The 23791-nt window shown below is 45.7% G+C and overlaps 1 pseudogene; it reads left to right on the top strand.

Annotated features, from left to right (window-relative positions):
- The first annotated feature begins 13705 nt into the window (after positions 1-13705).
- LOC146174141 (uncharacterized) lies at positions 13706-22587 on the top strand (annotated as a pseudogene).
- The last annotated feature ends 1204 nt before the right edge of the window (positions 22588-23791 follow it).

Here is a 23791-nt window from a genome sequence, read left to right as displayed (position 1 = left end):
ACGATCATAGTGCTTGCTGAGACACTCTAATTTGTTTGTAGCAAGAACTAAGCTGCATAATTCGAAAAAAAAAATGATGTAAGTAAAGCGTTCTTCGGAACGTGCTGAGAATTGAACCGGACGTAACAAACACCCTTACGATTTCCACTGTTCGAAACTTTTGCGCATCTATATAAGAGTTTTTGCGCTCTACTGAGGGAAATAATTAGAAAGATGTTCATGTGTATTCATGACTAGCTCCAAAGCATCATTTATTCTTTCACAAGCCAAAAAGAGTTTTTCAGAAAAAAGAAACAGAGGCATGAGCGAGCGACGCAGCAGAGATCGTAGCTCTATCATCACTTCTACAGAGGAGTTTCGTTGGCTGGTGACTCTCTCGTGGCTCGTGACTCACTCTTGCAATGAGGGTAGCTCCGCTAACCAAGTCGAGGTTACAGGCCGTATGTATAGCATTTTTTAAAAGAAATCTCTGGCAAACTGTTGCGAGACAGAGATTTCAGGCTACCATTTTAGATCATAGTTTTGAATCGGAGGGACGTAGAAAGACCGACGGTGCATCGACTATGTTTAAAGCAAGATATCTTCGCAAGCATGTTTTAAACAATAGAAACGGAAACGTTTTGTCCTTTTTCTTTCACTGAAAGTTCCACAGTGATCAAGTATCAACTCAATTGTTAACCACGGTCGACGAGCACTCTATTTAACAACCGTGGCTGGAGAACATTTTGTACCGCGAACACGAAGAAACCTTCTATATGCTCAGATCAAAGTCGGATTCTGAACGAGATCATTGATTAGAGCTGGGTTGTTAGCAGGGTTTGAGCAAGTGCTTCACACGCACTTTCGGAGAAATAAAGAAAACGTGCAGGATTTACACGCAGGCTCCTTGCTCAAATTTGCATGGCGGATTAAATGATGGCAAACGAATGCGTTGAGGACTACGTAAGATTTTCAGCAACAGTAGACAACGCTACGGCGCTCGCCAATTGACTGCCACGGAATAAAAAAAAAAGCTACTTAACCTAAACTAGAACGTATTCAATTATCGCTTTTGGCAAAGGAAATACTTTTTTTTTCAGGCACCGATAAGTTTGCGCCGTACCGTAGTGAACTAGAAGTAAAACATTAGCGATTCGGAGTGGATTTTACCTACATCCGCGGCATATGGGGCAGCTGCACTGTTTGATCTTTTAGGCCACGCAGCCATCGCTGTAGAGATGCGTGCCCATTCCGAACTGCAATTACACGCCGGTAATTTTAAAATCGGAATTTACAAATAACTGAGCATGGAAAACGGAACTCCAAAAATGGTCTGTATTCCCCGCGCAAAATGTCAGACGACACGGCCTACTAGACTGAACTTCCTCAAAACAGAGGAAACAGGAAGTTATTAACACAACATTGGTGAATTAGCCGTACATGTCTCATTTGTCGTCGTCAACAGTACAGGAATGCAATGAATTTTACTGTTCAGCTCCCTGTCTGACAACGTTTTATTGCGTATGCAATACTAGTCCAGGTCTCAGCCCCTTCGCGTAGCCGCGCCCGGTAGCCACGGTAACCTTTAGAGAAGCTGCAGATGGGCTCCCAGCTCAAGCCATCGGGTGGCCGTGGCTGGTAGCCACGGTGCGCCTTAGAAGTAGAAGAAGGTGTTACGTCGGCTTTGCTTACGCAACCTACTGGGTTTAACTAAAGCTAACCCCAGCTAATGTTTTCGCTTGCATTCATCTCTGAGGAAAAACATAGCATATAATAGCAACTAGAGAGTAGCCTACTAACCTCGCTCCATGTCGTCGGTTGACAGTGTAACAAAATAAATGCAAAAGAAGAGATTCACGGACAATTCTGTCAGCAGCCACGCCACTGAAGCAAATTTGGCACGGTAGATACACCAATACCTCCGCTTTCATCTGCTATCAAGGTTTTTAAAAGATTAAAAAGGATCATGTTTTCTTTAAATTGTTGCTTTGTTCGCCATGTCACCATGGGTCTAGGGGTTAGGATGCTGGGCTTCCAATTATTAGAACTATGGCACCATTTTAGCCATGCCATTGAAGCAAGTGTGGCACAGTATATACACATATACCTCCGCTTGAATCATGCTATTAGGGTTTGTAAAAGCTTAAAAAAAGTAGCACTTCATATAATTGTTGCTTTGTTGACCATGTCACCTTGGTCCTATGGCTTGGGATGCTGGGCTCCTAATTATTAGCCCTATGGCTCCACTTTAGCCACTTCAATTAAGCGAAAACGCAAGGCGCCCGTTACTTACTCTCCTGTTTCAGACGATGCCACCTAAGAACATAATATTACACGATTAGATATGTTTAACTGCTCAGCGATTCCTGCCTCGTGCTGATAGCAGGCAATTTAAAATGTTGCGATAATGAAGATTGAGGGAATAGGAACATCGAAGATATAACGCCTGTTCAAGCGACTGCTCCGGATGTTCAAATATATTGCTGCGAATCCTCTGCACCAATATGCAGAAAGCAGCATTAATGCAAACGGTGAATTCTAATGATATTATTTTGAAAATACAGTGGGAGCAATTGCAGGTCCTATGCTTTAAAGTGGATTACGAGCAAAACATCTTTTAAAAGATGGAAATTATGTGATTGTTCGCTTACCTGACTGTTGCTGATTGGTGATTGTTCGCTTACCCCATATGGCTGCTCCCAGTCATTAGGCTACCGCCGTGCTGAAAGCCCCTCATCAGCCCTTGCAGCTTTTGGGGGAATGACTGGACATGCTAGTCTTACATGAGGAGAGCGAGGATGAAGGTTGGCTGATCGGTACCCGGGTTGACTCTAGCATTCCAATACGAACTAGATGTGTGCGGGTGTAGATGGCCCAAGATTTCAGATTTCATTTACTTGAAGTTAGCTTGAAAAAAAAACATCCCTATCATTGCTGTTATTGGTCGGCTGATAGGCTACTGAATTGTCAGCAAATATTTGGTAGGTGTGATACCGGTAGGCACGCCATTATTGTAAATTACTAAAACGATGACATCAGTACCGTAGCTTTCGATACCTGATTTTATGAGTACTGAACATAAAAGATTTGTTTATTTTTATTATTTTTCTCTGAAATGGCACTTATTCTGGGATCTGTAGCAATAATGAATTTTGCACGAACAATCTTCCTAAACACATAACTTCCATTTATATAACTGCCAATTTCTTACAAATGCATTCATAAACGGCAAACATTGACAGGTGATTAAAACGCGAAAATAGAAACTGCCGTTTAAAAATATTACTAATCTACTACACTGCTCAGATGGCAGCTTCTGTTATCCACAACAACCAGCTTTTGTGACTGGCTCATTAGTGAATGAAGACATCGTCCTAGTAATATTTGGTGAGTTCCAATGAGTTACAAGTAAAGTGTTTTAGAGTTGACTACAATACATGAGCTCCGACGACCACCATGCATAATTTAGGCCAAATGTTATGACAATCCGACTCTTATTTTATGCTGTCTACTTTCAACTCTAGAGTTTCCGAATGTTTTTTTTTAAGAGGCACGCTTCTTGTTTCGCTTTTGGTTTACAGGGCAGTTGATTTTTTTTATTAATTGATGTATTCATAGAGAGCGATTAATAGTACTCCCTTGTATAAAACGTACCTAACCTCGCAGCACAAGAAACAACAGAGCAGCAAGCGTTCGCAGTAGGTTGGCGGTGGTCACGAATATAAGAATTCTGCAAGGAAATGTGTAATAAACTCCTGCACACAGAAGTCTATGTATTGCACTGCGCGTATTCACTCAGCTATCTGATTCTGCATAAGCTTATTGCAATGTAGAACATAGTCACGGTTTTGAAATGACGACTATCCGAAGAAGCCTACGCAGCAGGGAGTATATTCAAGTGTAAAGCTTGCATTGTTCTTTTGTGTGCATTTGTGTGCAAATTAATGCCTCACAATTTGTGGTAAAAAGGATGCAGATAATGTAAGTGTTCTGGTAATAACGCCTATGTATATAGTTTAGCATATGTCAATCAGGGATAAGATGCTAAGCAAGTATGATGAACTCCACAATTTGTCCCAGTGATGTTGCATTAATAATTATCCCTGCTTATCACTTCTGAACATTAAATTTACAAGCGGGCTTCTAAAGACTTAGGATCTCAAGATCTGCTATAAGCATTGTTCAAACATCATTAATTATTAAATTTTAAAAAACAATTTTACAAATAAAAAATAAAGTTGAGTGGTTCTTTTAGGTGAGCTTACTCTGGTGCGGAAAAATACCGTGCAAACGGTTATCTTTGGTAGAAACTGCGCCTATGATAGGAAGACCAAGACGATTGAAAGACGATTAAAGGGAAAATCGGGATATATAGCTGGGGATCCAGGTAAGTGCCAAAGCAGTTAGCGTGTTTCAAAAGGGACCGCCTCCAGGATCCGGACGGAATGGCCAAACTGACTTACAACGCATGAAGCATGAAATCATTTCTTGAACACAAAGAAAAACAGTCTACACCCTTTCATATCACACAAGTTTTAAAGTAAACACAACATAGATATTAGGTGCTTTCAGTGTACCCAATATGCATTGGTTTTCATAAAAAGGCCACATAAGAAAAACTTGAAAACTGCAACTGAAAGATGGTCGATCTCAAAAGATCAAGAACATGTAATCCGACACACATTTTCAGCTCTAAAGATCATTATAAAAAGCCGTAAGTCAACTACAGTTCGGAAGCGGTGCCTTTGGAACTTTAGTTGTATTTAATGGGCAAAAATGCAGCAAGAACAGTTTCAAGAAGTTTCCAAAGTACGGAATGACAAAAATCTTTGCTGGCGCTTTCCACATAGAGTACCAAGAAAGCCTTCGTTCACGTTTTCCTGGCATAAAGGAAGATTGCAGGGGAAGGATTGTATATTAGAAAAGAATAAAGTAACTTTCAAAAATAAATGCTTAGCTGACTAACTTTTAATCACTATGTTTAAAAATTTCATAAGCAGTGATTATTAGTATCATTTCATTTTGGGTGTGTGGTAGCTTTAGATATGATCCAGCACTTTTAAACTGCAAAAAATTCACATCGTCTTTAGTGATCAGTGAATGGTCGCTCAGGTTGTAACAATTTCAAGGACATTCTCGTAGCATTTCAAGACCCTATATATATATACATAGCTATACTCCAGCATTTCGTGTATTCACAATTGCGATGGGAGGTTGGTGCACGGCTAAGTAGCTTGTATAAAAGGCGAGCCTGATGTTTGTTAGTTTTTGTTTATATTTGGTGAAAAATAATTATAGATGTCCCTAATATACGCATCTTTTGCCGCAAAACAAAACTTATAAGGTTTAATCGTTTTTGCTTCTGATATCTCTTTTATTAAGCAAGGAGATAATGCAGATGATTCCAAGATTCTGGTATGGTGGTGGTGCTAATATCATGAGTATACGGTGCGGTCAATATTTCTAGCACGGTCATCTAGCCACTCTTCAACACTTCAAGAAAGTAGTTATCAGTTTCTCACTCGATGCTAAAGCCTCCTGTCTTCTAGCAAAACTTTCCCACTTTATACTTGTTACCCGCTCGATGTACAATTCCGAAGAAGACCAAACCTGTTTTTATCGTTCTCAATAAATCTGGTTGAGTGTATAGATGTTTACTAAGTCCCTACGCTGTACTAGTTCTCTTATCCCATCTCTATTGCAATGATCTTGCATTTTTAACTTTAAGCACAGGAATATAACAATTTCAACCCGGAACGTTTCCTTTCCTCCCAAATGCTACGAATTTTTTTGGTGACACTACGTTCGCAGCATAATATACTTCATATTTGTAGCTTCTGAGACTCATTTTGACCTCTTCAGATTAGGATTTAGGTCTGAGAGATTTATAGTTTGACTCTAAAATCTATTTCGTATCCTGGGACAGTGTACCAGCCTTATGACGGTAAACCTTCCTCATACGTTGGTGTATCATGCAAGCCGTGGTATTTTATTCGCACTTATGAAATCCACTTACCACTTTTAGATGTTAGCCAAATCAAAGGCATTATAATTTTCACGTAGAGCTAACCGTCTCTCTTACCTTAGTTTCAGGCATGAACAATACAGAACGCAAAAAAGTTCGCTCTTGTTGAGCTCTGGTTCACCCTAGTTGAATTGCAAAAGCAACGACTGGCTGGCGACGCTTGTGTTTGTAGATTTTGGTTAACCGATTGGTTTGCCTCTATTGTATAGACAAGACAAACTGTTCAGGTAACGACTATATTTTATTGATACCAATAATGACTCTGCGTTGATCACTAAATTAGTGGGCCTTGGTTTCTACTCTTCTGACGACTTCGTCTGTATCTGCCGAGGCTCTGTGTTAAGGAAGTTTAAATTGCTTCCGCAAAGTGTGGTGATTTGAGGTTGGTGCTGGCTCAACTCGAGTAGAAATCGCTCTTCTGCAGCTTAAACGAAGGCGGAGCTTTTGCCTTTATTAAAGTCCCCGTCAAGACAACCAACTCCGCTAGGTACTCCGGTAGCCAGAACGTCCAACACAGTTTCGACGGTGGCCTAAGGCCATTAAGTGACGCACACTGTTGGAGTTCAAAATAAAGTCTTTCTTGAGTGTTTTTTACAGAACGTTCTAAAACAATATTATATATTTGCAGGCAATAAAACATGTTTTATTGTTTTCAGGTTTATCACATAGCCAAAAATAAACAGAAGAAACGAAAATAGTTTTTTTTTGTGAAGCCCCACTTCAATCATCAGAATTTTGGCATGAAGTTTAAAGAAACGCGTTTTATTAGAGGGCGAGATCTGCATTTTTCGCACCCTTTTTGAAACATCGTGCCCCATACAATTAGAATCGAGTGAACGATGTAAGGGAGGCGGGAACAACATAAATATCAATTCTTTGTATAACGTCTTCCTTGAAACAGAGAATACGTACTGAGAAAAAAAAAGCGAACTGGCAGAAAACGCACTGAATTGTAAACTTCTTTCCTAAACCCAAAAAACAAGGGCCCATCGGTAAAATTGGAAGAGACCATAAACTTGGAAAGAAGGTTCGCAAAGTTAGTTTGCAGGGATGTTCTAGTAATTGGAGGGGACCTTATAGGGAAAAAGAAGAAACGAGCAACTAACTGTCTGACATAGAGATGTGTCAAACCTTGCCCGCCAGCTGAAACAGGCCTAAATAGGTTATGGCGCCGCATAGGCTCAAACCTGAAAGACCTTATGAACGTCGCAAACGTTAGGTGAAAGCTTTGGATGTAATGCCTCGCGCAATGCAGTACCCGCAAAACAATAAAACTTTGGGTCCAGAAACATGTTACAGACCTGTGCTAGTTAAAAATTTAGAGGTGGCGCGGAAAAAAAATCTGAGCATAGCTTTGGCGTTCCGGGACCTGCTTTTTCCAGCAGCGCGCACTAGACTTGAATGCATGAAGGGGATTTCCAATGTTTTTAGGGGGAACACGAGACCAATCAATTCGAACATAATGAGTCGGCATTGCGCCCCATGAAGTGAACTACTGACCCGAACCTTTAGACCTATTGATTTGAACGCCAGATACAACGCCAAACTGCTCAATAATTATTATAATTTTGTCAGTGCTGGGTTTGTCAGTGCAGAAAAATGCTATATCTTCAGCGTAAGCGAGCACTTTGACTTCATTACTGAAGGCAACATAACCTAACGAGGGATATTGTTGTGTCGCAGTACGCTGAAACAAAGGGCTCTAGGTAGAGGACAAAGGGTAGCAGTAACATAGGACTTCACGGATGATCGAATTGGCACAGGCTCTGAAAAGTGAACATTAACAATCAAGAGAGTAGAACAGTTGAAACAAAGTTGCACCGCTTTAGGTGTAGTTGATTCAACATTGGCACGCTCCAGAAGAGAAAAAGAAACAATTGCCAGACATGATCAAATGCCTTGACAAAGTCAACCTGGAAAAGGGCAAGCTACTCATAAGAGCCAGAGCAACATTCAACAATTGTACGTTCAATACGTACGTTATTTCGTATGGAGCGACCACTCAAGCCACAAGTCTAATAAGGGCTAATGAGAATGTCTTCGCGTGTTGTAAACGATCTGATAGAAATTTCGCAAACAATTTGTAGTCCATATTTGCCAACGTGATTGGCCTGCAGCCATGCACTGAAAGCAATTATTCTATATGCGTACTTTTGAAAATTAAAACTGTAATTTCAAGTAAAGGACTGAAAAAGGACCCCTACATCTAGAACTAAAGTCAAAATCGTAGCAAGACAGGGCTCAGCAAATATTTAAAAGCTTAGTAAATTTCGCATGATATGCCATCAGGGCATATCATGTGTTTTCGAGAGAGGTAATTGATTGATTGCCTGTTCTATTTCTTTCAATGTGAAAGGGCCCTTGATAACAGCAAAGTCATAACCTGATAAAGGTTATGATAAGAGCTGTGAGGTTAGCTAGAAGGTTCGAATTGGGAGCAGCAAAAGCCTAACTGAGAAGTGCCTTGTAATAGATCACAAACACAGAGATGATATCAGATATTTTTGTACAAGGGAGGCATTGTACATCACCCCGGTATCAACTTGACAGTAGCATGACGGTGCTCGTCAAGTATATCTCTTCGCATAGGGTTTTATAGTATAAAACATGATTTGTAAGAGATCGAACTCGGACACCCTTGTATCTTTCAGCGTCCCGTTTCTGTAGGTCATACTTTACAACAGCAATCTCGTCTAAAAATACTCTAGGTGTCTCACAATATATTTCATGGAGGATATACAGACTCTTATGCAATTTCCTCTCTTCAATTGCCCGTTAAAAAGACCTAACAGACCCCATTTCAATAGCTATGATCGCACCTCCTGTTTAAACAGCTCCTAAGCAGCAAGTATTGGTATATCACCTGTCAAAAATATTTGCAGTTGTAAGCGTATCCGAAAGGTAAGACAAACTCCTGGTGATTTACAAGCAAATAGTTTAGTTTCCAGAGCTCCCACTGTAGCCTATATTTTGTTTCATGAGTAAGTTCTCTTGAGCCGAGCAATCACCAAACAATGGTCTGAAAAAAAATAAAGAACGGGTACAGTTTCACACAACAGATCACGGAAAACCAGCGAGAAAGAAACCTAAATCCTGTATAGGCGCATGTAGGACCTCCCCTGGATATTATTGAATAGTGTATTTGCATGACATCAGGTCCCCGTATTAATGAGTCCTGAGTCATCTATACCACACAGCAACAATTCACCACTTCTGTCTCTGTGTCCACAAAGCACGGCAAGATCATTCAGGTAATATACGCAAATAAAGTCAACCATTAGCACAGCATTCTTATCACAATCAATTAAGTTGCCATGTCTTCAAAAATATCCATACGCTCTGCTGCACTATTGGACGCATAACTATTGATAAGTCTCCATTGCTTCCGGAGGAGGAAACAATCACAGCTTATAAGATACCGCCGAATACGGGAGAGCCTTTCGCAAAAACAAGAAGCAACACGCCGAAAAACCAGCAGCGTGCGTCACAATAACATTGTATTCAGACAAAAAGGGTTCCTGATTACTCTCTGTGTCCTGCTCACTCAATCTTAGTTTCTTCGACGGAGACAAAATTAGCCGCCTGCTGCTGAAAAGTGGGCGATTTGCACCTACTTCTGATGTGACGTAAGACCTCGCAGATGAAGCGTTGCGAACACCAGCTACTCAGGGTACGCCCTTCTGACAACAAACTTGCTAACTATACTCGTATATATCTGTGCGGTGACAGCGACGTCACCTCAGGACCTCCGCCACGACTGTGGGAAAGCGAACGTTGAAAGCTCCCCTTGTGTTTGGAAGTACGCCAACGGCGGCGATGCTTCATGCTTACCGGATCACGATCTTCACTTTATTCAGGTGCACAATGTTCCCGGCGCTTACAAAGATGCTCGTCAACAGGAGGGATGGCCTCAGTGGCAGTGGTAGTGGTAAAAATATTTTAATGAAAATGTTTAGGAGATTGTAGCGGCGGTTGGAGTCCTCAGTCCGGAACCCCGTTGGCATAGGCTGCTGTCCGAGCTCTTTCGTTTAGTTCTTTTCGACCCCTTGCGTCCGAGCTGGTCAGAGCTGCCTCCCACCCCTCCTGCATTGACTGGCTATTATTAGTGACAGTTTGATTTCGCTGGCATACCCGCACCATATGGTACAGGTCCGCCTTCTCCCCGCAGAATTTGATTTGTGAGTCAAATGACTGTTTATGTATTGCGTGTAGTCTTCGTGGGCTGTTAAAAGTGTTGATCTGTAGCTTGCGGAGGTGTACCTCCTCCCCTTCGTCTAGTGTTTTTGCCGGCGGAGGGTAGACCCGGCGAGGTAATCTTAAGTGCTGAAGTATTTCAATGTAGGTTAGCAATGGCGTAGGAGGTTCCACGAGATCCGCATTGGGGTCCTGGGGAGAATTCACGGGCTGAGGCGTGTGCGCTCTCGTTTCCTGGGATGCCCTGGTGAACTGGTACCGATACTAAGTGTTTATGTGTGGGTTGGTAGCTACGGGTGTAACTATGGTCTAACTGCAGGATTTTAGCTGCTAGCGGTGCAATCCTGCTCCTGAGGTAATTGCGATATGCTGTCTGTGAATCTGTAAGCATGCATTCTTAGGTAGCGTGTGTTCAGCCAGGGCAATGGCCACTTTTTCCGCAGCCGTGTGTCTTGGCTGGGCAATATTAGTCCATCCACTGTTTGATTTTGGTGCACTACCGCAACGGCTGCCATTCGCTGTTCAGGACCCGCAGCATCGACATAGAACACGCCCTCGCGCCCGCCGTAGTGCCTTGTTATAGCTTCCGCTCGTGCTTGTCGTCTTGGTTGTTAAAAATCGGGTGGATTGATAAGTGGCCTCACCTGCAAGCTCTTCATCATCATTGGCTTCAGGAGCTGGAGGAGGAGGATAAACATTTATTTGACGCGGAAGAACTCAGGCAGCAGGGGCTACCGCTCTAGGTGGCCAGGAGTCCTTGGGCTCTGGCGACCTGGGTTGCACGCTCGATGGCCCGGAGTTGGATTTGCGGGCCAGAGCTGAGCATAGCGGCCTCCCACTGCTCGCATGTGGAGAGCTGCAGATCCCGCGGAGGGCTATCTCGTGGACAGGCTCACAGTATGTGGTCTAGGTTGGCCCTCTGTTGGCATAATTTACAATATGGGGTGTATAGGATATGCATGGGCGTAGGTGACAGGATTTGGGAAGGAATGTGTAATTTTCGCCAGGTGACCTCATGCGCCTTCGAGAGCGATTTGTGTCCCGGAAGGTATCCCTATTGCCAAAACCAGCGTCTCTAGTGCGAAACCAGTAAGATTTTCGCGCAGGTTTTGCACTGGATCTGCTTGGCACGCTGCAGGTCTGCGATATTCACTGGAGCAGTAACGCGAAGACACTGGCTGCACTGGTGCGGTGGAAGAAAAACGCTGGGGTTAGCCTTTTGACGCTGGCATCCGCGATGCACTGGGAGAAGCGCTGTATGTGCGCTGGGGCCGCACTAGTCCCAATGCCCCAGTATAGCCGGTGCGGCCTGCGGCGTTAGCCGGAGTAGCATCCCTCAGGGGTCAACAGGGCAACAGCGTACTTTCAATCGACCATCGGGGGCATATGAAAAATATGGTTCAAGCAAGCTCTTTTTGCTGCGAAGTCGTTGCGCATTTGTAAGAAAACAAAGGCAGTATATTTTTTCTAGCGTTTCCGTGTTTCGATAGGTCGTTTCGAGCGTTTCGAGAGAGACAACGACCGCCGCGCCTCGATCTCATGCCACACAGGTGATTAACGCACAACTAAATCTGGAATTGAATAATGTGGGCTACCATGCATACCGAACTTCACAGCTGACCTTAAGGGCGCTCCAACACTATGATAACTGCCAAAATGTTCAATGCGGGCTCAATCGCAGGCGAGCGTAGCCTGCACCACGGCCCAGTATAAACAGCAGAAAGAAAAACTAAAACCAGGAAGAGAGTAGTTTACCGAGCGATGGGCCCATGAGAGAAAAAGGAACAACATACAGCGCTTGTAATACATAATATTTGGCGTGTTTCTCAAGCTTTTGCGCTCCCTCGGTCATCGCATTGCTTCCCGCAATGTTTACATACAAATAAGGTTTAGTTACACGCAATTAGGGTCATCGCTGCGGCGCTTGCCGGTATAGAAGCTTGGTCGCACTTTTTTCCTTGGTGGCTTCTACTAAAACTCCGTGTTCAGCGAAAATTACGCCTACGGTAGCAGAGCACCACCCTAGAGCCGGCGTTGGTAAATTTGCCAGCGATGTCAAACTCCACATGTTAAAATGATTCCAGTGCACCAAATAGCGCGCATAGGCACCCAGAACATTAGTTGCAAGTCGTGAGAGCAGACAGCAAGCTGAAATGATCAAGAAGTTGCAATTGTTAGAGCGGTAGCAATGGCCTGTAGACTGCGAAACATGAAGTCCCAACGTTATAAATGCGGGGTCATGACACAAAATGCAGGAATGTTTCCCGGATATCCAGTTCTCGGTGTGGACATTCGTCGGCACTGCCGTACGCCGCGTTGCGAAGATTGCCGGCGTTTCGGCCACACAGCAGAGGAGTGTGTGGTCACATACGCGGACAAGCTTCGGCACCGAGTACGGCCTCCTAACGAAGCATTACGGGAGCACATCATGGACGCGTCTGAGATAATTGATGCGTCTGGCGACCTTCCTGTCAGCGTTGTGGCCGAGTCCTGAAGTGCTACTCCACAGAATAGGAACAAAATACTGCTCATGCGTCCGAGGGTAATGAGAACAACTCAGCGTCTCAGGCCTTGGACGAGATGTCGTGTCAAGCTTCGGACAAGGAGCCAACCGCAGACGATCCACCAATCGTTCCCGAACACCCAGCGGCTGTCACCGCGGATATTGTGACACCCTGTGGCTGTTGCTGTGCAACAATGTCCAGACCAGAGCCAAATTCCTGTGGATGACGGGCTCGCGGCTGCCGACGAGCCGGTCTTGAAACGCCGTGCATCATGTGCCTCCGAGTCCAGTGAGGAGGACGATCAAGCTGGCAACAAGCATCGTCGTCGCGGTCGAGCGTCGAAGAACAAAGGGAAGTGCCGGCGTTCGCGGTCGAGGAGGCCTGGCGGTGGTTCGGAGGCGGCTTCGCCGTCTTCCAAGAGGCAAATGGAATTGTAGACAAAACTATGTGCTGTCATCATGGCGGTCTCTGAAGAGATAGTGCTTGCAACTCTCAATGTACGGGGTCTTAGGTCTCGCCAGAGACAGATGCAACTTCGCCAAATTTTGCACAGCAGGCGTCTAGATATTGTGGCAGTCCAAGAGACGAAGATAGAGAGAGAGGAGGAAACCGAGAGGGCGTTACAGCCCTTTTTGGCAGATTTTAATGTCATTGTTGCGCATGCTGTGGGCTTGTCGGCAGGTTGTTTTCTGTTTCTGCGAAAGACGCTGCCTTGTACTGGCCTAACTTATAATATCGACGCCGAGGGTCAGTTGATATGTTGTGATCTTCTACTCTTTAGGAAGCTGTTGTAGCCGCGGCGAGCGAAGCAGAGGCAGAGCGACTAAGACATAATTGGCGACGAGGATGGGATCCCGCTGGACTACGTAAAACGCATCGCGGCGTTCGGGATCCCGCTGGACTACGTAAAACGCTTTGCGGCGTTCGTGATCCTGCGGTACTGCGTGAAACTCATCGCGGCGTGCGTGGAAGCACCGGCATTCGTGGAGAGCGTTTGGGCGAGGCACAGGGATGGCAACGCTTGGAAGTTTCGACCAGTTCGTCGAGGACGGAGACGAGGATTTTGGGTCCTACGTGGAAAGGTTCGAGCACTTCCTAAAGGCCTCCCAGGTGAGCGACGACCTCAAGGTCTCGATGTTTATTACGGCAATAGGCAAGAGGGCTTACAAGACGCTGAAGACTTTGCTATAGCCTGAAACGCCAGAGGACAAGACTTATGCGGAACTCGTAGAAGTGCTGGGAAGTCATTTCACCCCAAAGCCCATGGTCATCGCAGAACGATTCAAGTTTAATCGGCGGTACCAGCATCAGGGAGAGTCCATAGCAGCATATGCAGTGGAGTTGAGGCGTTTGGCAGCTCCATGCGATTTCGGGGAATTCCTCGATGAGGCTCTTCGAGACCGCTTTGTAGTGGGCCTCTGCGACAGCGCAACGCAAGCAGAGTTGCTGAAGAGAAGCAAGTTGACGTTTTCGGACGCCTGCGACGTTGCGAAAAGCATCGAGCTAGCGCGGAAGGAAAGTCGGGAATTTCAACCGACCGGGACGCAAGGTACAGTCGACGCCGTACGTCATAAGCCAGGCGGTGGGAAACGCCAGCAGCAGCGTTCAACCGGTGCAGGACTAGCAAGGGACCGAGTGTCTGAATCGCCGGTCTGTTTTCGGTGTGGCTCAGCGCACGAAGCATCGAACTGCAAATTTCGCAAGTATCGTTGTCGTGCATGCAAGCGTTACGGACACTTGGCGAAAATGTTCAAGTTCAAGTCTAGAGACGCGGCTAATTCGGTAGCTGTGGAGGACGCGGATTGTGACCAAGTGTTGTTGTACAATGTCTATTCTTGTGCAGAACGCCCAGGGCATTATGAAATTTGTCTCAAGGTAGCCAAGAAGGATGTTAACATGCAAATAGACACGGGTGCGTCTGTTTCCATTGTGCCAGAAACGCTATACAGGAAATTGTGGCCCAGTCTACCTAAAGAGCCTTGCCACATAAAGCTGAGGACATACGGTGGGTCGCCGCTAACAGTCACAGGGAAGTTGACGGTTCCAGTCGAACATAATGGTCAGTGCAAGCAACTTCCGCTCATTGTCGTTGAAACCGACAACAATAGCGACATTGCGTTGCTAGGGCGTGACTGGCTGGAGGCTCTTAAGCTAGACTGGTCAAGTGTGCATGGCGTGTGTTTAGACAAAGTTGCGGCGCTACTTGAGAAGTACGCAAAGGTGTTCGAGCCCACTCTGGAGCTGATCAAAGGTAGTCCAGTCAGGCTGGTTTTGAAGGAGGGGAGCAACCCCGTATTTTGCAAAGCGCGACAGGTGCCATTTTCTTTGAGGGAAACCGTGTCACTTGAATTACAGTCTCTTGTGAACAGGGGAGTGTTAGTCCCTGTACAGAAAAGCGACTCGGCGACGCCCCTAGTTGTTGTGCCTAAGGCGAACAACAAAGTCAGAGTGTGTGGGGACTTCAAGGTTACATTGAATTCGTGCCTGCGAACTGACTATTATCCACTTCCCGTGATGGAAGATTTGTTTGCAAAGTTGTCAGGATGCAAGTATTTCACAGTGCTTGATTTGTCGACAGCGTACCAACAGCTGGAACTGCATCCGGAGGCACAATCAATGGTGGTTCTCAATACACACCTGGGGCTTTTCAAGTACACGCGCTTGCCCTATGGCATCACAAGTGCACCTGCTATTTTCCAGTCTGTCATGGATGATGTGTTAAAAGGGCTTGAGCGGGTAAGCTGCTACTTGGATGATGTGCTTATCGCAGGTTCAACATTTGACGAATGTTTTCATCGAGTGGAAAGGGTGTTGGCACGTTTTCTAGAAAGAGGCATGTGATTGCAAACGGAAAAGTGTAAATTCTTTCAGACATCTGTCTCTTACCTAGGCCACATTCTGGACGACAAGGGCGTTCGGCCATCAGATGAAAAGGTGAAAGTGATAAAAGAGGCACCAAGTCCAAAAGATGCGGCACAGTTGCGAGCTTACCTGGGCTTGATTAACTTCTACGGGAAGTTTCTACCGAACATGTCAGCTAAGCTTAAGCCTCTGTATAATGCTCTAAAAAAAAGAAAAGGGATTTCAGTGGTCACAGGAAGCTGAGCAAGCGTTTCAAGAAAGTAGGAGCTGGTTGACACAAAGCAATGTGCTGACATACTACGACCAGAAAAAGCCGATAGGACTAGTGTGCGACGCTTCGGCTTACGGCGTAGGAGCCATTCTTTTTCATAAGATTGGAAGCGACGAAAGGCCAGTTGTCTATGCTTCCAGAACGTTAAGTAAGGCAGAGCAGGGGTATGCTCACATCGAAAAAGAAGCCTTGGCTGTTGTTTTTGGGCTGAAAAAGTTCCACAAATATCTGTTCGGGCATCGCTTTGTGATTTACTCCGACCATCAGCCATTGGTAGGCTTGCTCGCTCATGGTAAGCCCATACCAGTGATGACAGCAGCCAGCATGCAGCGCTGGGCTTTACTGCTTGCAGCGTACGATTATCGTTGGGTTTACCGCAAAGGTCGAGAGGTTGGAAATGCTGACGGTTTTTCAAGGTTACCACTTCCAAATCGCAATGATGTCTCGGATTATGCACATTTCTTTTCAGTTGTTGATGAAGTGCCATTGTCTGCTGTTGAAATTCAGAAGTGCACTCGAACTGACAGAGTATTGTCGAAAGTGCTGTGTTATACTATGAGTGGTTGGCCGCCGCATGTTAAAGATGATGAGTTAATGCCTTATTTAATTCGTCGACATGAGCTATCTGTAGATCAGCAGTGTGTTACATGGGGAAATCGAGTGATTATACCTCGTGGGTTGCGCAAGCGGGTGTTGCATCTTTTGCACGAAGGACACCCCGGGATGACGCGCATGAAAATGCTCGCCCGTAGCTTTGTGTGGTGGCCTCAGCTCACGGAGGACACTGAGAAAATTGTGAAAAGCTGTGACACGTGTCAGTTAACACAAAATGCTCCGCCACGTATTCCACTGATAACTTGGGGTTGGCCAACTCGCAGATGGCAAGGAATCCTTCTGGACTTTGCTTTTACCGATAACCAGTGGCTCCTAGTCCGAGTGGATGTGCATTCCAAGTGGACAGAAGTGTTCGTCATGCCATCCACCTCTACCGAGAAGACCATTGAAAAGCTGCGGAGTGTCTTTGCGTCCTACGGCCTGCCAGAAGAAGTAGTTACGGACAATGGTCCACAGTTCTGTGCCAAGAATTTCGCAGACTTTCTCCGCAGGAATGGGGTGCGGCATACCAGGACGCCACCGTACCATCCCGCATCAAATGGAAGCGCAGAGCGGTACGTACAGACCATTAAGCGGGACCTTTTGCGACAGGTTCTCGACGAGAGAAGAACAGGGATCAAGAAAACCTTGCAACATCGGGTTGACCAATTTCTGTTCACGTACCGAAACACACCAACCGCAACCACGGGGCTGACACCCGCGGAATTGTTTCTGTCATGGAAGCCGCGCACACGCCTGACCTTTCTCCAACCGAACTTGGGAAAACGTATGGACGACAGGTTCTACCAGACGAAAGAGAAGGCTAACGAGAGAGGGCGGTCATGAAGATCATTTGAGGAAGGCGACCATGTGCTCGTCCAAGGACTACGTCCTGGGGAATCGAAGTGGTTGCGAGGCGTTATAGAACAGCGGTGCAGTGCATCCACCTACAATGTTAGAATAGGGCAGGAACAGAGGTTTGTGCATGCTGACAACCTACGTCCGTGTTCGTTTCAAAGTGTGGAATCCGGGCCAACTGTGTATCCTTCTGTGCCTAGTTCAATGCCTGATTCTGTACCGGAAGAGTCGTCTACTAAGACCCCTTCCTTAGATACGTCTGAGCCACAGGATTCCTCAGCACCACAGCCTGCCCAAGCATCTACGTTGCGGGGACAGAACGCCAGTTCGCCTGCAAAGTCCACGCTGCCTGCACCACCGCTCCGGGAGCATGCGCCACCTCCGGACACGCCACCTCTTCGGCGCAGTGCTCGTTCTCGGAAGCCTCCTGATCGTTATACCCCATAGAGCTGGTGTAAAACAGTTAGGGGGAAAGGGAATGAAGTATCATGTGATCGCATTGTGCGCGATTGGTATGTAGTGTCACGTGATGCTGTGACGTGTTTGAATGGCAACGCCGTGAGGGGGAGCGTGGACTTGTTAAGAAGTCAGCGCGCAGATCGCTCGTGCGGGTCTCTTAATCTGTACGGCCCAGCATGCCGAATAAACATGTTGCTTAGTCGCTCTGCCTCTGCTTCGCTCGCCGCGGCTACAACGGAAGCCATGGCGGATAATTAATGTTTATGCTTTTAATACTGTGACACAGCGCATAAGTTTTTTTGAACACATAGCCAGCTTACTTGACTGTGACCGACATCTTGTGCTAATGGGTGACTTCAACTGTTTTTGCAACCCCATAGATCGTTCTAGTCCAGACGCACGCAGTGACAGGAGTGGGGAACTTTTGTTCCGTGTTACAGAGGATGCGGGACTGGTTGATACAGGGGCATCCTGCCGTGCTTTTAGATCATTCACCCACATTCAGGGGCATTCTCACGCTCGTCTAGACCGGATCTATGCATCTTGTACCTTAAATTCCCGCTGGCTTGTTTGCGAAACTATACCGGTTTCGTTTTCCGATCATAGCATGGTAGTAGCCCCGCTCGGCGGCAATGACCATTCAAACTTTAGGCCGCAGTGGGAACTTTGGAAGTTAAACTCATTGCTGGTAAATGATCAACAATTTATCATTCGTGTGCGCTCACAGCTCCAATCATGTTTTTCCAGAAATCTACCATTGTTCGCCGCTTGGGAAATGTTCAAGCAGGAAGTAAGTGCGATAGCAATTGAACTTGGCTCAATTAAATCTTTCTACAGAAAACATCAGGAGGAGACACTTAACAAAACCTTGTGTAACCTGTATGATCTAGAATGTGAATCCCCTGGATCATATACGGACGAAATTGCTAGTGTCAAAAGTCAGTTACAAAGGCATGATGCGGAAAGATACAGGGGTGCCTTAATCCGATCTCGTGTCAAGCGTGCTTTGCACTGCGAACGGCCGACGCGGCAAGCATTGCTTGATGAACGTCATCATGCGACTGCAAAGCTGATTCCGGGAATTATGCGTAATGACACATTGGTTACGAGTACGAATGAGGTTACGTCCGCATTCGTGGATTATTACTCGATGTTGTTTAGTGCCACTCCTCCTGTAAGAAATTCTAACATCTCGCGTTTCACATCCCTGGTGAGCCCGTTATCAGAAGATGATTGTTCTGTAATTAGTAGCTCTTTCACGCAGCAAGAGGTAGAAGTGGCAATTGATCAATTACCTCTGTCAAAAACGCCTGGTCCTGATGGCATTTCCTCTGAATTTTACAAAGCTTTTAAAACTGTTCTTGTTCCTATCCTGCTAGATGTCTTCGCGATAAGTTTTGATCTAGAAGCCCTTCCCGAGACTTTTACAAAATGCTACACAGTCCTAATTCCAAACAGTACTGATGAAGAAAAATTACGGTCAGTAGAAGGCTATAGACCAATTACACTGGCAAATGTGGATTACAAGATTTTCGCCAAAATTTTATCAAATCGCCTACAGTTCGCAATGTCGGTTCTCATTGGCCCTCACCAGACGTGCGGCTTGAGGGGCCGAGCCATACAAAGTAATGTACATATTGCGCGCACAGTCCTCGAATCATGCTCCTGCTCTCACGATCAGGTTGCTTTACTTCAGGTCGACCTCGCAAAAGCATTTGATCGAGTTCGTCATTCTTTCCTGTTTTCTCTTCTGGAACGAGCGAACGTTGGTTCTGTAGTACTGAAGGGGGTACAACTTTGCTATAGAAATTGTTCGACTCGCCTAATTGTAATTGGCCACCTATCAAACCCCATACCAATCAACTCTTCTGTGAAGCAAGGCTGTCCGATGTCTCCACTGCTTTTTGTGTCAGAGCGTTTTACATAACAGTAGTATCCATGGCTTCCCTCTCCTTGGAATTGAGGTTAAAGTTCTTGCATATGCGGATGATCTTGCGTTTTTCTGCACTGACAAACCAAGCATAGAAAAAGTTATATCCAGCATAGAAGAATTTGGCGTTGTTTCTGGTGCTCAGATGAATCACTCCAAGAGTTCCGGCCTTTTGTTTGGTTCGTGGGGCTCAACACCACCCTTATATGCAGGAATTGAATGGTCATGTGTGCCACCTAAATATCTAGGCGTTCCACTGCATGCATTTAAGTCAAGTTCAAAATAATGGAAAGAGCGCGTTCCAGTAGTCCAGCGTTATGCTAATACATTTGTCCCCTATCGGCTTTCAATATTCGGTCGGGCTCAGGCATGCAACATGTTTTTGGCGACAAAACTTTATTATGTGCTTCAGGTCCTCCACTGTGCTAGGCATTATATCCAGCGCTTTCACCGAATATTTGCGACGTTTATTTGGTCATCCAATTTTGAACCGATTCGGCGTGATAACCTATTCAGACCTGTTTGTGCAGGGGGGATCGGCTTAGTGCATCTGTATGTAAGGCAGTTAGTTGCCCGTTTCTTCTTTTTTCGTGATTGTTCACATCCGATTATTAGAGCGTTCCTACAAGTTAATTTCATGAATTTGCTTCCCGACTTAGTGGTTTCTTCAGATTTTACTGATCGCCCGCAGTTACTAGGATTTATGCAGGAAGTTTATGCTTCGGTAAGGTTGTTGACAGTACGATTCTTGAATGAGTACTTATATTCTGTTTCGCGCAAGATACTATACAAGGATTTGGTAGCAATGCTTTTTCCGCCACCACTGTATCGTTCTTTATACTTTGGCTTTAAAGGTCATGATGTGTTAGAAAGGGTGCGCAAAATGCAATTTCTCCTTGCACGAAAACATTTTTCTTTAAATTACACACCGAAGCTCTACCTGTTAACACATGGCTCCATAGAAAAAATATTTTTGTATCTTCTGTAAACTGCCGTCTGTGTGATGTGCCCGAAACTATTGAGCACTGTTTCATTAATTGCAAAGACGCAATTCTTTTTTGGGATGTGCTGCAAAGAACCTAAAGAAAGACTTTATTCTAAACTCGTACAGTGTGCGGTATCTTGCTGTTACACAATCTGATTACGAACCATATGACATGTTTTTCCTTATTGGACTTCATAGCTTGTGGAAGACACGCATGTCGGATCGCAACGCTGAACCTTTTGTTCCACCTAGACTCCATTTTAGCAGAATGATGGTGCAACTGAAGGACACTGATGATGAAAATGACTTTCAACCTGATTGGTTTCCGCTGGTGACACGGTGCTTATTTTTGCCTGCCTTTTAAAAAGTTGTCTTCTGTTGTGCATCTCAGCAAAGGCTGAATGAATTGTAAATAATCTGTGTACATAACCCTTTTTGTATAATAAATACCATGTCAGGAAAAAAAATGTTCTCGGTGTGGACGAGTGGTTAGTGTGCTGAGCTAATGATTGATATGTGCCTAGGGACTGAGTTCGAGGCGCGCATGACGCATTAATTTTTTTCTTTTTTATTTACTTTCTTTAGGTTTTTATGTACTTTACTTGTTTCGTTACTTTTTACTTTTCAATTATCCCATGCCTTTTTTTCTCCGGGGGAACAGTGCTGCCAGTGCGGAGCGTCCCAGTATGCCGCGTCTCAGTGCGCCCAGTTTCCAGCGTCATACTGGGACCATAATCAGGTACGGCGCTGGGGCGCTGGCACCCAGTGGCACTGGTTTTTGCAATAGGGATAAGCTATGTGTTTGTCGAAAGCATTGGGTAATTTCTTGATATGAAGCCATACGGTCTCTCGCCGACCTCATGAGGGGTTGTCCCACTGCCCGGCTGACGAGTCCTCGGGCGAAATCGTGGGCAGCCTCATTTCCCGGAAGGCAAGAATGTGCTGGTGTCCAGATCAGCTGAATGGGACGGTTTGTCGTCTGAGAGGCAAGCAGCAATTTTAGTGATAGAGGGGATATTCTGCATTTGCTGTAGTTCCTTATTGCGGTTTTCGAGTCGCTAATAATATGTAGGGCTGAGGTCGAGCTCACAGCAAGGGCGATTGCCGCTTTCTCCACTTCTTCCGGGTCATTTGTAACGACCGAGCCGGCCGTGAGCAGTTGACCTTGGAAATTTACAGCCACAATCGTGAAGACACTGCGGTCCCCATGTTCGGCTGCATCAACGTAGACAGTGCCTTGTGAGTGGTATTGCTTTTGTAGGTTTTTGGCAGAGGCTGGAGAAACCGGGGCGGCATCTTTAAAATTATTAGAGAAGGTGGCAGCCTCCCTACCATATTGGGGGAGATGGTGAAGGGTGGCAGTTCCTGGACCTACGGGGCTTGGAAGGTAGGTCAACGCCGCTTGCGGCGGGGGCTAGCCAACCACAGAATTTTATCTGTTGTAGGCCGTCATTGCACCCGCCATTGCTTCGGTGGTGGACACGGCTGTTGTTGCGGCGCGGGTCTTACCCTCTTCTTTTTTCTCTCTTCTCTATTTTTTCTTCTGTCCGCACGAGGCATCCACTTTCCCTCCCACCTTCCTTCCTTTCCTTACAGCGCAGTTGAGGTGTCCACAGAAACAAGTGTGACAGTTACCGCACCTTTCCCTTCCTATAAATCAATCAGGAAGCGGAGGTGGCTCAGCTACAGATCCAGTGGCAGGCCCGTGTATTTTCTTTTCCTTCTTCCTACAGCCACAACAACAACTACCATGTGATTGTGGCGGTGAGCTCTTTTATTGCGCCTAAAAACAGGGGACTAGGCAAAGGACCGGTCACTTCGAGGCGGAGTTTCACGTTCTTCCACTTTCTTCTCGCTCTCCTTGGAGCCACACTGATGAACAACCGATGTGCTAGCTTTGGAAGCTGTGTCCACAGTAGCGGCTGAAAGCACACCAGCTGCGTCAAGCACTTTCATCGCTTCCATTATATACTCTTGTAGAGCGTCATCGGGGGCTGCACACGATGCCGCAGCCTATCCGCATAGGTAACGACGCCTTCCTCTTTTTTTAGTTGCACTTACACTCCCACCTTCCTCCCTTCCCGTACGGAATGATTGATCTGTCTACAGAAAAACAAGTGAGACAGTTACCGTGCCTTTCCCTTCTTATAAATCAATCAGTTTTCGTGTGCGGTATGACCGTAAGCGTTGGCAGTCGTCACAACACGACGTACGGCAGTGCCTACGAATGTGGCCTACACGTTTGCAGCGGAGGCATAGCGGTGGCCTGCTTAGTATTAAACAAGGTTCCGTATACCACAAATAGTCAGCAGATGTAGGACATTTCTAACGCTGACGCCTTCAGTGAGACACCAACAACCCGGTTCGGCGTTCTCAAATCTTCCATTTCTGCCACTCTACAATTTTCCGTCGAGATCGAAGTCATCTTTCCGTGCAGAACATGCAGAACATTCATGCAGAACATTCCTGGGCTACCCAAAATAGGGCTGTCCACCAAAAACCTAGATAATTTCCGCATGGCCGTTAGCGGGGCAGGCAGGTACTCTTTCCCGCTTCTGCCCGCATCGGTCTCTTGCGGGGCAATTTAGGGCAGATGCGATGCAAATGTGGGCCTAAACCAAATCGATGACGGGCTAGTCCGATTGGGGCTGCCCACGCAAAACCCGAATAGATCCCACATGGTTTGCGGCCGGGCTAAAAAGCGAGCACACCACCATGCTGCCCACACGAGTATTCCTTGGGGTACTTGCGGGAAAATGCAACATATATTCGTAGTCCATGCGGTAAAAATAAGGTCAGCCCAATTGGGGCGGCTCATGAAATGCCGCAGTGGGCCCCAAATTGGCCGTAGGCGGGCATACCGCTTTGAAACGTCTCCACTCTATATTTAAGGCACCATTTTATTTATGTAAATCATGTTATACCGGCCACTAATTGCCTCTTCTGGAGGTTTCACATAACTGTCCTAAGCATATCTATGTAATGAATCAAGACTATCTATGTTTACTCTACAAACTACGTTAATTATGCAGTATCGACAGAAAATATGCAACAGTAGCTGTTCCGCTTTACGAGTATGTACTGAACGACCTCCAAATGTTTCCTACGGCCTTATGATTCTGCACGCAGC

This window comes from Amblyomma maculatum, chromosome 11, assembly GCF_055883805.1.
Source record: "Amblyomma maculatum isolate TAMU_Amacu chromosome 11, ASM5588380v1, whole genome shotgun sequence".
Taxonomy (NCBI): Eukaryota; Metazoa; Arthropoda; class Arachnida; order Ixodida; family Ixodidae; genus Amblyomma; species Amblyomma maculatum.
Note: the sequence above shows the minus strand (reverse complement) of the source record. Positions and strands in the feature narration are given on the sequence as shown.